The sequence below is a fragment of the Anomalospiza imberbis genome, chromosome 26 (assembly GCF_031753505.1).
Source record: "Anomalospiza imberbis isolate Cuckoo-Finch-1a 21T00152 chromosome 26, ASM3175350v1, whole genome shotgun sequence".
NCBI lineage: Eukaryota > Metazoa > Chordata > Aves > Passeriformes > Viduidae > Anomalospiza > Anomalospiza imberbis.
This window is the reverse complement of record NC_089706.1, coordinates 4,082,054-4,095,037: the sequence shown is the minus strand read 5'-3', so window position 1 is coordinate 4,095,037 and position 12,984 is coordinate 4,082,054. Positions and strand designations below refer to the sequence as shown.

Sequence of the window (12,984 nt, the reverse complement as noted above, 5' to 3'; positions counted from 1 at the left end):
AACGTCAGGATTCTGTGGCAGAAAACTTTTGATGTATTTATGCAATAAACAACTTTACACCAACCAACCACTGCCCCTGTCTCTTTGCAGACCCAAGACCCAGGCAAAGCTCGACACAGGTGGTTTGCACCTGAACTGTTGCACTTTCAGCCCAAACCCTGGTGGCACAGCTGGCGCTGGCTCTGCGTGGGCAGCAGGGGTGTGAGTGCCCTGCTCAGCCTCCCTGGAGCTGCCAGAGCAGCAGCGAGGAGGTTGATGCCTTCTGAAGGCTGAGCTAGAACAGAGCTAGACAGAGCTAAAGAATAGAGCAGGGATTTATTCAAAGGATCTCCTCCATGGATCCACCTCGGGCAGCACAAGAGCCCAGCAAGGGCTGCACCCGACATGAACCAAAATGGTCACAAAATGCACGACTGGTCACAGGGTCACTTAGTTTTATAAGTTTTGGTCTATTTGCATATTGGAGTTAATTGGAGTTAATTACAGCTTTAGCTTATGAAGTTCCATCCTGCTTGTTTTTCTCTCTCCAGCCCACATTGTTTGTGCTCTTGGGCCTGAGATCTGGATCATTTGTCCTTGGTCCCCAGCTGGAGAAGGAATTGTTTTGTCTCCCTGCTCTGTGCAGAGAGCTCACCATCCCCTAATGTGAAGCCCAGACCCATACACTAAAGCAGCAGAGAATCTGAAAAATAGAAAATCCAAAACCTGAGGCATCAAGGGGGGTTTTGTTTCTCTTTGCCAGGGGCTGCCTGGCTGTGTCCAGAGCAGCCCCAGCTCCACCAGCCCATCTGCTGCAGCCCTGCCAGCCCATCTGCTGCAGCTCTTTGGGTGGGTGCAGTTGGCCTTTGTGGCTGGGCTGGCATCTGGCATTTGCAGCTCCTCTGTTTGACTCCACTCAGGCTTGCTTGGATTTTCTTTCTCTTGATGCTCTGGGTTTAATTCTCCTGGGTTTAATTAATTCTCCTGGCTTGCTCCAGTGACACCGAGCTGTTCACCCCATCACACAGTTGCCAATTTTCATTTCAACCCAGGGTGAAAAATCCCATCCCAAAATCCTACAAAGGATTAGCAACAGCTGCTAAACTGTTCAACCCCTTGCTGCTATTGTAGAATTCACATCTGTTACAGAATCCCAGAATGGTTTGGGTTGGAAAAGGCTTTAAACTCATCCAGTTCCACCCCTGCCATGGGCAGGGACACCTTCCACTGTCCCATCTTGCTTCAAGCCCCATCCAGCCTGGCCTTAGACACTCCAGGGGTGTGGATATCTCTGCAGACACAGATGATTTTGGAGTTACTGCTGTCTGAGGGTTGAGATGATGGGTCTGGATCTTCTCCAGAGCACTGGGTCTGGATCTTCTCCAGAGCACTGGCCTTCCCTCCCCTGATTAATCTCCCTCCCCATGTGAGCTCTGGGTCTCTCCAGTGCCTGAACAGGCTCACAGGGGCTGAACTGCACTCCTGCCTGTTCCTGTGCCCGTTGCTCAGTGTTGGTGGAGCAGATGGAGCAGAACAAAGCACTTAAGGCTGAGCAAACTGCTCTTGGCCAAATTACCTTCCACTGCTTCCCACGGGTTGCAGCACAGTGCTGCTGGCTGATCTGGGTTAATGCTTGGGCACCAGCAAAATGTTTGCTAAATTAGCAGGGTTTAAAACCTGGGATAGAAGCTCCTGCTCCTCTCATTGACACACCAGATGAGCACGTTCAGCACAGAACCTCAGTGAGCAGATGGCACAAGGCTGGGTCACAGTGGCTGAAGGTGCTGGGGGACCATTCACCAAGGAGCAGGCAGAAAGTGCTGGGCTGCATCTGCTGCTTCATCCTGGCACTGATGTTCATCTTCCATCCCTGGGAGTGTCCAAGGCCAGGCTGGAACGGGCTTGGGATAGTGGAAGGGATAGTGGAAGGTGCCATTCCCATAGCAGGAATGCGATGAGCTTTAAGGTTCCTTAAAAACCAAACTATTTTGGGATTCTGTGATCTGCTGCCTGGCCCTTTTCGCACCCCCAGCACTGCCCAGGGGCAGAACTTGCTGCTGTTTGTGCAGCTCAGCCCCTGCCCTCCCTCAGACACAACCTCTGAGGCTGGGCAGGATGAGCCACCCCAACTAAACCTGTCCAGCAGCTGCCTGGCTGAAAGTATCTTTACTTTTTTTTTTTTTTTTTTTTTTTTGTCTTGTATATCAGAGACAAAACCAAAAGCTTTTTGTGGTGGAAGAATTGCTCTGAAGTGTTTGGAAATGACATCTTTTGAAGATTTCCACCACGGTGGGAACATGGGGCTGGGGTAGACCTTTGGGCTGTGCTGTGGACAACGGGATCTGCATTGCAGTGTGCATCTGTTTCAGATCACCTTCCTGTCAGGAACGAGAGGGCTCTGAAAGTGCCTGGACCCCCCCCCCCACACCCATTTGGAATTTTCTTTTCTTTTCGTGTTTGGTGCAGTTCTGCAGCTGCCACCAGGCACAGCAACACGGTCTGTGCCCTGGATCTGACAGGGGCTTGCTGCTGACTGCAGAACGAGGTGCAAAATTCCAAACTGAGCCTTGTTTCCTCTCGGAGTTTGTGTCTCCAGGCAATCCCAAATGAAAATTCTTCCTCTTTTCTATTTGCACTAAATGTTTCCAGAGGAAGGATATGTTGCAACAAGCAGGGCTCAGGGTGCATTCTGCTTCCTAAGTCAGACATTTGGAGACAGATTTGGAGGCAGATCATCTGCCAGCCTGGGGTTTGGTCAGCTCAGGAGCTCAGGGAAGGTGCTGGTACTTCAGGGACGGGGTGGGAAGCACGGAGAGCTCTGGATAACCGTGAAGGCAGGTGCACCATCCTGCCAAGAATCCCCAAATTAACTGCTCATTCCTTAAAATCTGCTGCCCGGATGGCGGCAGCAGATGGTGCTGTGAACACAGAGCTCTGCACGCCGGGCTCCCAGGGAGCAGGAGCTTTTCTGGGGCAGAAACTCTCGGCTTTGGGCTCTGCAGGTGGGCAGGGACCTGCTGAGGGCACCCCCAGAGATGCCCCAGTGTGGCCCATGGAGTGGCTGGGAAGGAGCTTTGCACAGAGAGGTTCACTCCCAGGGAGCCTCTGCCCTGCTCCATCTGCCCCCTCCCAGGGCCCTGCTGGAGGGGGGCTGCAGACTGGGGGTTCAGCCTCCTCCATTTCTGTCCCTGTCCCAGGCTCACAGAGCTGCGGGTGTGTGAGCAGAGCTGATGGGGAAAGCTGGGGATGTTTGTGCTGGGCACAGCTGGCAGCAGAATGATCCATCCCCTCCCTGCCTCCTGCCCTGGGCAGCTCCATGGGCACCAGGGCTGCGGGTGGGATGTGGCAGCAGCCCCTGTGTCCCCTCCTCGTCGCTGTGGCCGCAGGGATCTGCTGGAGCTCCCAGCGAGCAGGAGCTCTGTCAGGCCACCAGCTCTGTCCCCCACCTCTGGCAAGTGTGAATGAACCATTCACAGTGAAAACCTGGTGGGGGAATGTCACCAGGGAGTGCCAAGGAGCAGAATCAGAGTCACGGAATCCCCGAATTACAGAGTCACAGAATCCCAGAATTACAGAATTACAGAACCACAGAATCATAGAATTACAGAGTCAGTCACAGAATCACAGAAACGTAGAATCACAAACCACAGAATTACAGAATCACAGAATTACAGAATCACAGAATCAGAGAATCACAGAATCACAGTCACAGAATCACAGAGTCACAGAATCACAGATCACAAATCACAGAGTCACAGAGTCACAGAATCACAGAGTCACAGAGTCACAGAATCACAGAATCACAAATCACAGTCACAGAATCACAGATCACAGAATCAGAGTCACAGAATCACAGAATTACAGAATCATAGAATCACAAATCACAGAGTCACAGAATCACAGAATCACAGAATCATAGAATCACAAATCACAGAGTCACAGAATCACAGAATCACAGAATCATAGAATCACAAATCACAGAATCACAGAATCACAAATCACAGAATCACAGAATCACAGAATCACAGAATCACAGAATCACAAATCACAGAGTCACAGAATCACAGAATATCCTGAGCTAGAAGGGACCCAAAAAGGATAATTCAGTCCAACCCTGCACAACCCTGGCCCTGCACAGACACCCCCAAATCCCACCCTGGGCATCCCTGGAGCTTTGTCCCAATGCTCCTGGAGCTCTGGCAGCCTCGGGGCTGTGCCCATTCCCTGGGGAACCTGGGCAGTGCCCAGCACCCTCTGGGGGAAGAACCTTTCCTGATCTCCAGCCTAAACACCCCTGGCACAGCTCCAGCCCTTCCCTGGGCCCTGTCCCTGTCACAGAGAGCAGAGATCAGCATCTGCTCCTCCTCTTCCCCCCAGGAGGAAGCTGTAACTGCAATGAGGTCTCCCCTCAGGCTCCTTCAGGCTGAGCACCACCAAGGAACTTCTCACCTGAAATCTTCTCCTGTACTTGTCACTTGAGCCAGGCATGAAGCGTAGCTCTGGGTGCTCCCTGCTCTGCTGAGACCTGTCCAGGAAGGAGATGCTCCTCAGCCACTTTCTGCCTCTCAAAGTCTTGGCTTGGGCTCCTTTCCATGAGCAGAGCAGTACCCAGGGCAGTCACTGCACAGATTTGCTCTGAGGTCTGAGCCTACCTGCAGGCAGGATCTGCTGCTCCTCTTGGCCTTGTGTGTCCTTGGTGCTGAGCAGAGCTGAGGCCAGGGGAGATCTCAGCCTGCCAGGGGTCTCAGCCCTGGATTTTTGGGTCAAATCAGGCCCTGCAATGGATGTTGGGTGTGTTGATCCTGCTTGAGCTCAGGACACCGAGCTGTGGGGTGGGCTGGACTTTCCCTGTGTCCAGCTCTTCTCCTGCTGCCCTGCACTGAACAGAAAGGAAGGGTATAACCACCTGGAATGAGTCAAGGAACAGGCAGAGCCAAAATTGGGAATACTGAGACATTTTTGCTCTTCCTTCATTACTCACTGGCAGAGCTGATGGGGCTGTGGGTAGCTGTGTGTGGTCTGGGTCTCCTGATGAAGTTGCAGCGTGTTCCTGGTTTTACCAGCCTCCTGCAATGCTCTCCTGCCCTCTGGAAAACCTGATTCATCCGAGTGTGTAGTCAGCATTCAATCCTCTGCTGTGCTGCCTGGGAGTTCTCTTTCCCAGTTAGGTGTCCAGAAAAACCTCAGTCTGCTCTTTGTTAACTCCTCCACTTCCCACTTCCCAGTTCCCTTTCCCAGCAGGAGATCTGGTGCTGCTGCTTCAGGGGTGGCTGTGGACATGTCAAAGCAGTTTAATCTCCTGCCCAATTATAATCAGCCTAATTCTCCTGCAGATACAGACCCAGGGTCCTTCTAGTGGCTGAGCAGAACATCAGTGTGCCAGGCCACCTTATTTGCTGCTGGCTGTTGAAAACTAAATTCTGTGGAAAGTAATTCAGTTATGCTGGTGGGTCTGGAGACTCTGTCCTGCCCTGTGGTTCCAAGGATCTCTCTCCTTCTTGCCTTTCCTGGGTGATGGGCACAGCAAGTGGCTTCACAGGAAGGATTTCTGGCTGCAGAATCATGGCTGAAATGTGATTTATTTGGGCCATATTTGTAAGATGGCAGAGCTTCATCCAAATCAAAACCTGTATCCCCAGTTCCCTGATGAGTTACTTCTTCCTTTTGACTCAACGATGTTCTTTCCTGTTTGCTCCTGAGTTCTCAGAGTCACAGAGGGGTTTGGGTTGAAAGGACCTTAGAGTCCATCCCTTTGCAGCCCTGCCCTGTGCTGGGCTCTGAGGGCAGTGCTGGGAGGATGTGTGACTGTCAGACAGCAGATAAACTCAGCAAACAACTCGAAAGCTAACAGCAGGGTGCCCTTGTCTCTGGTCATTTACAGCCTTGGGAAATAGTGTTATCAGTACGTAAAGATACTTAAACGACAACAAAAAAAAAAATTCCCAGTGAACTCTTTCAGCCCTGGCAGCTGATGCTGGCAGGAGCAGCCAACACCCCACAGAGAGTCCCCCTGCACCATCCCCTTGCCCACCATCCCAGCCTTTCTCCAAGGTGAGCTCTCGTAGGCTGGAACCTTTGTGTTTGGAAAAGCAGCCTGTAAATCTTCTTCTGGCAGTGCCCAAGGCCAGGCTGGACAGGGCTTGGAGCAGCCTGGGGCAGAGGAAGGTGTCCCTGCCATGGCAGGGGGGCTCTGGGTGAGTTTTAAGGGCCCTTCCCCCCCAAACCATCCCATTGCTGTGGGCTCTCCTTCTCTGCCCATGGGCAGCTGGCAAGGAGAGCTTTATTCCAGACTGAGGCCCCTCTTTTGTGGGGGCATGGAGCTCTGGGAAAGCAGATGCAGCAGGAAGCAAAGCTGGGAAAGGCCCACGTGCTGCATGGCTCAGCTGAACCCGGTTATTTCTCCACCAGGGTCCTTGGGGACATGATTGCCAGCACATCTGTCATTTAGGATTCTGTCTGTTGTCACCTGTGGAAGGAGATTATTAAGTAGTGAAGTGATTGACAAGGGCTTTCTCTTTTTTCTTTTTATTAATAGGAGTATTGCAAATGCTGCTCTGGGTTCCCAGGGGAGCTCCCTGCAGAGGAGGCTCTGAGGGTGAGCTGGATGTGTAAACAGCTCCTTCACACACATCCACACATCTCTAGCCAGGAAAAAAACACTGGGATTGCTGGCTGTGGGTCTTGTGAAAGAGGTTTGGCATGGTTGAGTGGGATGAGCTGGGAGTGGCTGTGACCCACACCACTCCCAAGGGCTGGAAGGTTCCTGGGAGAGCAGGAGAGACAGGGATAAGGAACTTGGTCAAAGACTTGGCTCCTTGAGGGTGTTGGTGGGAAGCACCAGCCCAGGAAAAGCAGCTCCTGCACATCCACGCTCCTCTCTGGAGGCTGCTGGAGCAGGTTAATCAAAGAGCTCTCAGGTTTCTTTTCACATGTTAATATTCTCCTGAAATAAAAACATTATAGCGTTTTCTCTCCCAGGCACAATCGTGCACCATTGGTTTTGTTTTCCCAGTTATAAAATACTGCTATTTTTATTACTTGTATTTCCACTGGGAGAGATAAAAATAACCAGAATACAGCAAATACTTTGTTAGCACAAGGGGGGGAAAAAAAGCCAGTTTATAACTCCTTATTTCCCATTACAGACAGCAACTTAGAGTGGTTCTTCCAGAGGGCTGAGATTAAGGATGTCCTGCTTTGCTTTTTGGTTTCCATGAAAACACTCATGGCTTAAAGCCTGGGTTAATTCCAAGGAATGTGGGGCTCGGGACCTCCTGCCCTCCCTGCCAGGTGTTACTGGAAGGTGGCTGCAGATGGATGTGTTCAATCTCTGACTGTGCACACACATGGAATTTATCCAGGGCCTTTTATCCAACAATCTCTTCTTTCCTGATGGAAATGGTGCTGAGATAAAGCCATATGCCTAAAGATCCCTCATTTCATGGCTGCTGGAGCTGGGGATCAATGGCCAAAGCCTTGTCCTGCTCTGGAAACCCAGAATGGCACCTGGAGCCTGCTGGGATTAAATGGCAAAGGGCTCCTCCTGCTTCCCTGAGCTGCAGTGGCTGAGCAGGATGTGAGAGCAAAGGCTTCCCAGGAATCTTTAGCACTTTATAACCAAGGACAAATTTTAATCTCTCTTCTGGGTTCTGACACCAGCACTTTATTGGCCTTCAAAGAAAGTGCAGTCTTTTAAGAATAAATTATGCAGTGACACTGATAGAGGTGTCCATGTCACAGAAGGCTGAAATGAGACCCTAAAAGCAGCAGTTTTTCATCTGCTCTCAGAGAAAGGATGTGTTAATATTGATCATTAACATTTAGGCAAAGGCCAGCTTGAGCTTTCTGACAGCCCTGGACCAACAACAGCCACTGTGACCTGGGGGAGGCAGGATTAACTGTTTGACTCAGGGAGAGGAACTGAAATGGGTCTAATCCCAGCCTAACGCTCATTCCGGGGATTTGCTGCCCTAGTCTTCCTGAAATTTATGTCCTAAATCAGCCCAGCTTGCCAGGCTGACAGAGGCTGACAGCCTTGGGTGGCACCAGGCTGCCAAGTCATGGAACCATGGAGCACCCTGAGCTGGAAGGATCCACCAGGACCACCCAGTGCAGCTCCTGTCCCTGCACAGACACCCCAAAATCCCACCCTGGGCACCCCTGGCAGCACTGTCCAAATGCTCCCGGAGCTCTGGCAGCCTCGGGGCCATGCCCATTCCCTGGGGAGCCTGGGCAGTGCCCAGCACCCTCTGGGGGAAGAACCTTTCCCAAAATCCAACCTAAACCTGCCCTGGCACAGCTCCAGCCCTTCCCTGGGTCCCTGGTAACTCAGCCAGGCCAGGCTCTCACTTCATTCATTTTATTGAGGCTGTGGCTGGTGTTAAAGGCTGCTGTGGAAGGTCAGAGCTCCCTGAGCTCTCTGGACAATGGCTTTGAGCACAGCTCAGCTGATACCATCAGCCATCTGATGCTGCTGGAGCAGAAATGGCTTTTTAGAGTTTCCAGCCCTGCCAAGTCAGGCTCTGACTCTTAACCTTGAGGATATGCAAAGATTCCGATTCCAGGTCAATAAAATGTATTTCAGAAGTCTCACCACCAGGAAAGAGCTTTTGGTGGTAGTCCTGCCTCTGGAACTCTTCCTGCCTGGATGCACACAGCTCCAAATCCTCCTGGCCCTGGCTCCAGCTTTGTGTGCAACACAGCATATTCCAAGATGCCTCTTGGAATCAGAGCTTTTCAGGACACAGAGCCACATTTCCTTGCCCTGAATCCAACTAAGCCAGCCCTGCACAGAATGCCTTGCTGGCACTGCAGGACAGGAGCTGGCAGCAGGGACTGCCACCCCCTGCCACTGTGGCCTTTGGGCTGAGCAGTTTCCTCCCAGGCTGTGCCCAGGAGGGAAATGTGTTATTTATCTTTAAACTCCTCATCTCAGAGTGTGCTCGTGGTGCAGCCCAGGGATTTTCATTTTAGGCGACAAATTAACTTCCCTTCCCTTCCCTTCCCTTCCCTTCCCTTCCCTTCCCTTCCCTTCCCTTCCCTTCCCTTCCCTTCCCTTCCCTTCCCTTCCCTTCCCTTCCCTTCCCTTCCCTTCCCTTCCCTTCCCTTCCCTTCCCTTCCCTTCCCTTCCCTTCCCTTCCCTTCCCTTCCCTTCCCTTCCCTTCCCTTCCCTTCCCTTCCCTTCCCTTCCCTTCCCTTCCCTTCCCTTCCCTTCCCTTCCCTTCCCTTCCCTTCCCTTCCCTTCCCTTCCCTTCCCTTCCTCCCTTTTCCCCTTCCTCTTTCTCTCCCTTTTTCCTCCCCCCTCCCTTTTTCCCTTCCCCTTTTCCTCCCTTTCTCCCTTCCTTCCTGGATATTCAAGGAGCAGAGTATCTATAATAAAATAACTCCTCCCAAACCCCACATTTCCATGGAATGAACAGCCAGGAGCAACTCAGAACACACAAGGAGGGAACCAGCATCTCCTTTATATTTCTGCTGTTGCTCTGAGCAGCAGATTTGATACTTAGCACAAAGTAATTGCTTTTTAAACTAATTGTGTTGGACTTCAACTAAATCTACCTCGCCATCTCCATAGGATAAGTGCTCTCCTCCTCCGTGCAGGTGAGGGACACAGCCCTGCTCTGTGCAGGCAGGAATGAGGTGAAGATTTTGGCTTTCTCTCTGTTCACACAGCTACACCACCCTGGAGAAGTGTGTGAAGGCACAGCAATGCCCAAGAGTTTTGTTTATCCACAGATGACTCGGCGCCGTTGCCAAAGGATCCAGATCCGCGTCATTTTTCCTGGCAAGAAGCTCTGGAAGCTTTGTGAGCTGTTTCCAATTATTATATTAACTGGGAAAGTAAACAATGCCATGCTATTAGATAGAGCTGGCGCAAATAAATGCTGCTGCTCCCTCTCCAGACTTGGTTATTATTAAGAAATAAAAATATCAGCTTCGAATAGATCCTAATGTGGATTAAATGAACAGCGTGTTCTGTCTCAGCTGGAAAAATATATCTGTGATTCCAGCTTAGTGGCACATTCGTGGAATCATGGAATGGTTTGGGTTGGAAGGGATCTTGGAGCTCATCCCCTTCCAGCCCTGCCATGGGCAGGGACACCTCCCCTAGCCCAGGTTCTCCAGCCCCAAAAGAAATCCCTTCCAATGGATATGTCTGGAGCACACTGCCTTCATTAATCCAATTGCAGCGCGCTATGAAACCTCCCAGTTCCTCAAATGTTTGTGCAATGCTGTCTCTGGTGCTTGGCTTCTGCTTTTCAGCAGGGGAAATGATGCTCTTTTGTGGCTCTCGGATTTTAGGAATTTTCCCACTCCCTGCCTTGCTCACTGAGCAGCCTCGAGCTGCCACAAGCTGCAGTTTTCCTTCTTTCCTTGCAGTTTTCATTCATTTTGTGCTCCTGTCCTCAGGGTTTTTTTCAGAGGTAATTCAAGAGCTGCTGCATTGCCTGTAACTCATTTCTTGGTTGAGTCTGTTGAGCCACTTTCCCCGAAGTTTACTCCACTGCCAGCCCTCCTGGGGCAGCTGCTGCTGTGTTTAACTCTTGGCTCTGCCTCTCCAAGTGTGACACCAGGCCACTGGACAGGAGCAGCGGGGACATAAATGCTGCCCTGTAGGGAGAGGGCAGGCAGCTGCAGGGAAAAGCTCTGCCAGACACAGGAAACCCAAAATGCCAGGGGGATGTGGATGAGACACCACTGAGCCCCTGCGGAGCCCATCAGCTCTGCCAGCTCCCTGGGATTTGGGGAATTGTCTCTCCTTCTCACGCTGGGAGGTGGAAACACAGCCTGGGGAGCAGTTTGGTCTCCAAGTGCCAGCTCAGTGTGAGGCAGCTGGAAAAAGGAATTTCTGGCCAGCCCAGGAGCTGCCCTGAGGGGTGGACGGAGCTGCAGGCTCTGGGGGTGGGATCTGACTTCTCCAGGGCTGCTCCGTGGGGCAAAGTGGGAGCTTCTCAGTAGGACATGAGAGGGAAAATCTGCGCCCCAGCTGCTGGGTGTGGGAGAGGAGATTTGGGAACCAGAGCTCCTCCTTGGGAAAAGCAGCGTTTGGATTTTCAGCTGCCACCTGGCTCTTTCCCAGCCTTCTGTGCTGGACAATAAAGAGTGTGTGTGACATAAATTCAAAGGTACGAGGTGTAAAAAAAGTCTGGCTTTTGTTCTGAAGGAATATTTGTTGAGAGTATGGATGCAGGATTTTCTGTTATTGGTATCCAGCGAGCCTGGAATCCTCTGATATGTAAATCAAGGTGAATATTTGACCTAAGGTGACTTTAAATTTAAAAGTTCTTGGTATTACCCTTGTAATAAAATTACCCTTTTTTCCCCCAAAATAATTGAATTTTATTATTGATTTCTGTGTTACAAGCTCTCAATTGGGCATTAACCTTTTTCAAAGAGTTTAGCTGCGATGTTTTTTTGTCTGTTGAAATCTCTTTAAGATAAATTCAAATTTCAAATGCAAGACTTGACTGATATATTCCAGAACTCCTTTCGTGGTGCCAGTTTTGGTGGCTCAGGCAGAAATTGTTGCTGTGCTGGAGACATGACGTGATGCCTGGGGCTCATTGCATCCCCTTGGGTACAAATCCTTTGGTTTTGGGATTCTGGGACACAAATGCCCCAGGGCAGGCAGCGAAAGGAGGAGCAGAGAAGAGGAGCTGTTCCCTCCCCAGACAAGTAGATGTTGTATGGACCCAAACCTCAGGTTTGAGGCATCATTTGAGCCTCAAATTTCTTAAAAAATAAACGTGTGAGAGTCTTTATGGCGTTTGTCATCTAAATGTAAAGCAAACACTACCTGGGCTTCATCTCTGGGAAGTTACTGGTTTAGCTCCCAGTGTCTGAATCTCTCCCCAGTAAACACAGACCTTTGGAGCTGCTGGTGCTGGCTGCAGGTGACAGGTGACAAACACCTTCAGAAGAGTTCTCAGTGTGCAGTTCTGCCTCAGCTGTTTGCAGCAGCAGCTTATGGAGCACTGGCCAGGCCAGTGTCTAATTAAAAGTCTCTCTTTGTGACCAGTTACTGGGTTAATAAAAGGTTTCACTCACGTTGTCCTGGCAACAGAAGTTTTTGGGAGGAGCAGAGCTTGGCGGGTAAGTGGCTCTGCCACACACAGGTGCCACGTGGGGACAGCAGGGTGATGTGTCCAAAAAACCTTGGTCTGGCCAAGGAGGGACCAGGGTGGCCACAAGGGCCCTGGTGCAGCTTTCCAGGGATGCTGGGCAACGCCTTTGTGCTCCTCAAGTGCCACCCAGACCCTTTGTGTCACACCAGCCCCAGAGCTGGAGGAATTGTCCAGCCCGGGAATGGGCTGTGGAGCAGGTTGTGTGCCCAGGGCAGCCTGTGCTGTCCTGGCTGCTGGTGCCACCCCTGGGATACTCTGCTGTGACAGCTCCCAGTGCTCCAGCAGGTCAATAACAAAAACACAAACACCATCTGAGCATGCCCTGCTGTGCTGTGGGACTGAGGGACCCGTGCAGCCTCAGCCCTGGCTCCCCACAATGCTCATTAGGTTTGTACAAGCTGCAAGAAGTCATCCTGCTGTACATAATTTTAATTGCCTGCTCCACAATTGCCTGTCAAATACATGCTCTGTCGCGTGGCATGACCTGCCTGCTAAATTGCAACAGGAATAAAAAAATATTGCAGAAAGTAAAAAGGGAAAAAAAAAATCTAATTATGAACTAGAATGGCATTCTCAATCTCTATTGCCACCTGCAGCCTGGTGTGTCAGGACAGCACAAACAAATCAATAAAACCTGCAGCTTTTCTTCTGTGCCTTTGGCAGTTGTGAGTAGTTTGTGCAGTGTTTGTGGGAGCACTCTGGTTCTTCCTCTCTGCTGATGTGCTGTCCTCACCCAGGAGGTTTCACCGCCCATATTCATTTGCAAAATCCAGCGTTGGGACGCCAAACTCCGCACCGGGCGAGAGGGCAGCAGCGAAAGGGTTAAAAGGAATGATCTGGGCTGCAGCTTTAATGCGTCTCGTGTGGAGGGCACGAAACT

The 12,984-nt window shown here is 51.1% G+C and overlaps 1 long non-coding RNA gene across 1 annotated transcript; it reads left to right on the top strand.

The window, feature by feature from the left end:
* The first annotated feature begins 2,915 nt into the window (after positions 1-2,915).
* LOC137462731 (uncharacterized) lies at positions 2,916-11,880 on the top strand. Its single transcript, XR_010993763.1, has 3 exons — positions 2,916-2,981; positions 6,515-6,777; positions 9,593-11,880. It is a non-coding gene; the product is annotated as an uncharacterized lncRNA (long non-coding RNA).
* The last annotated feature ends 1,104 nt before the right edge of the window (positions 11,881-12,984 follow it).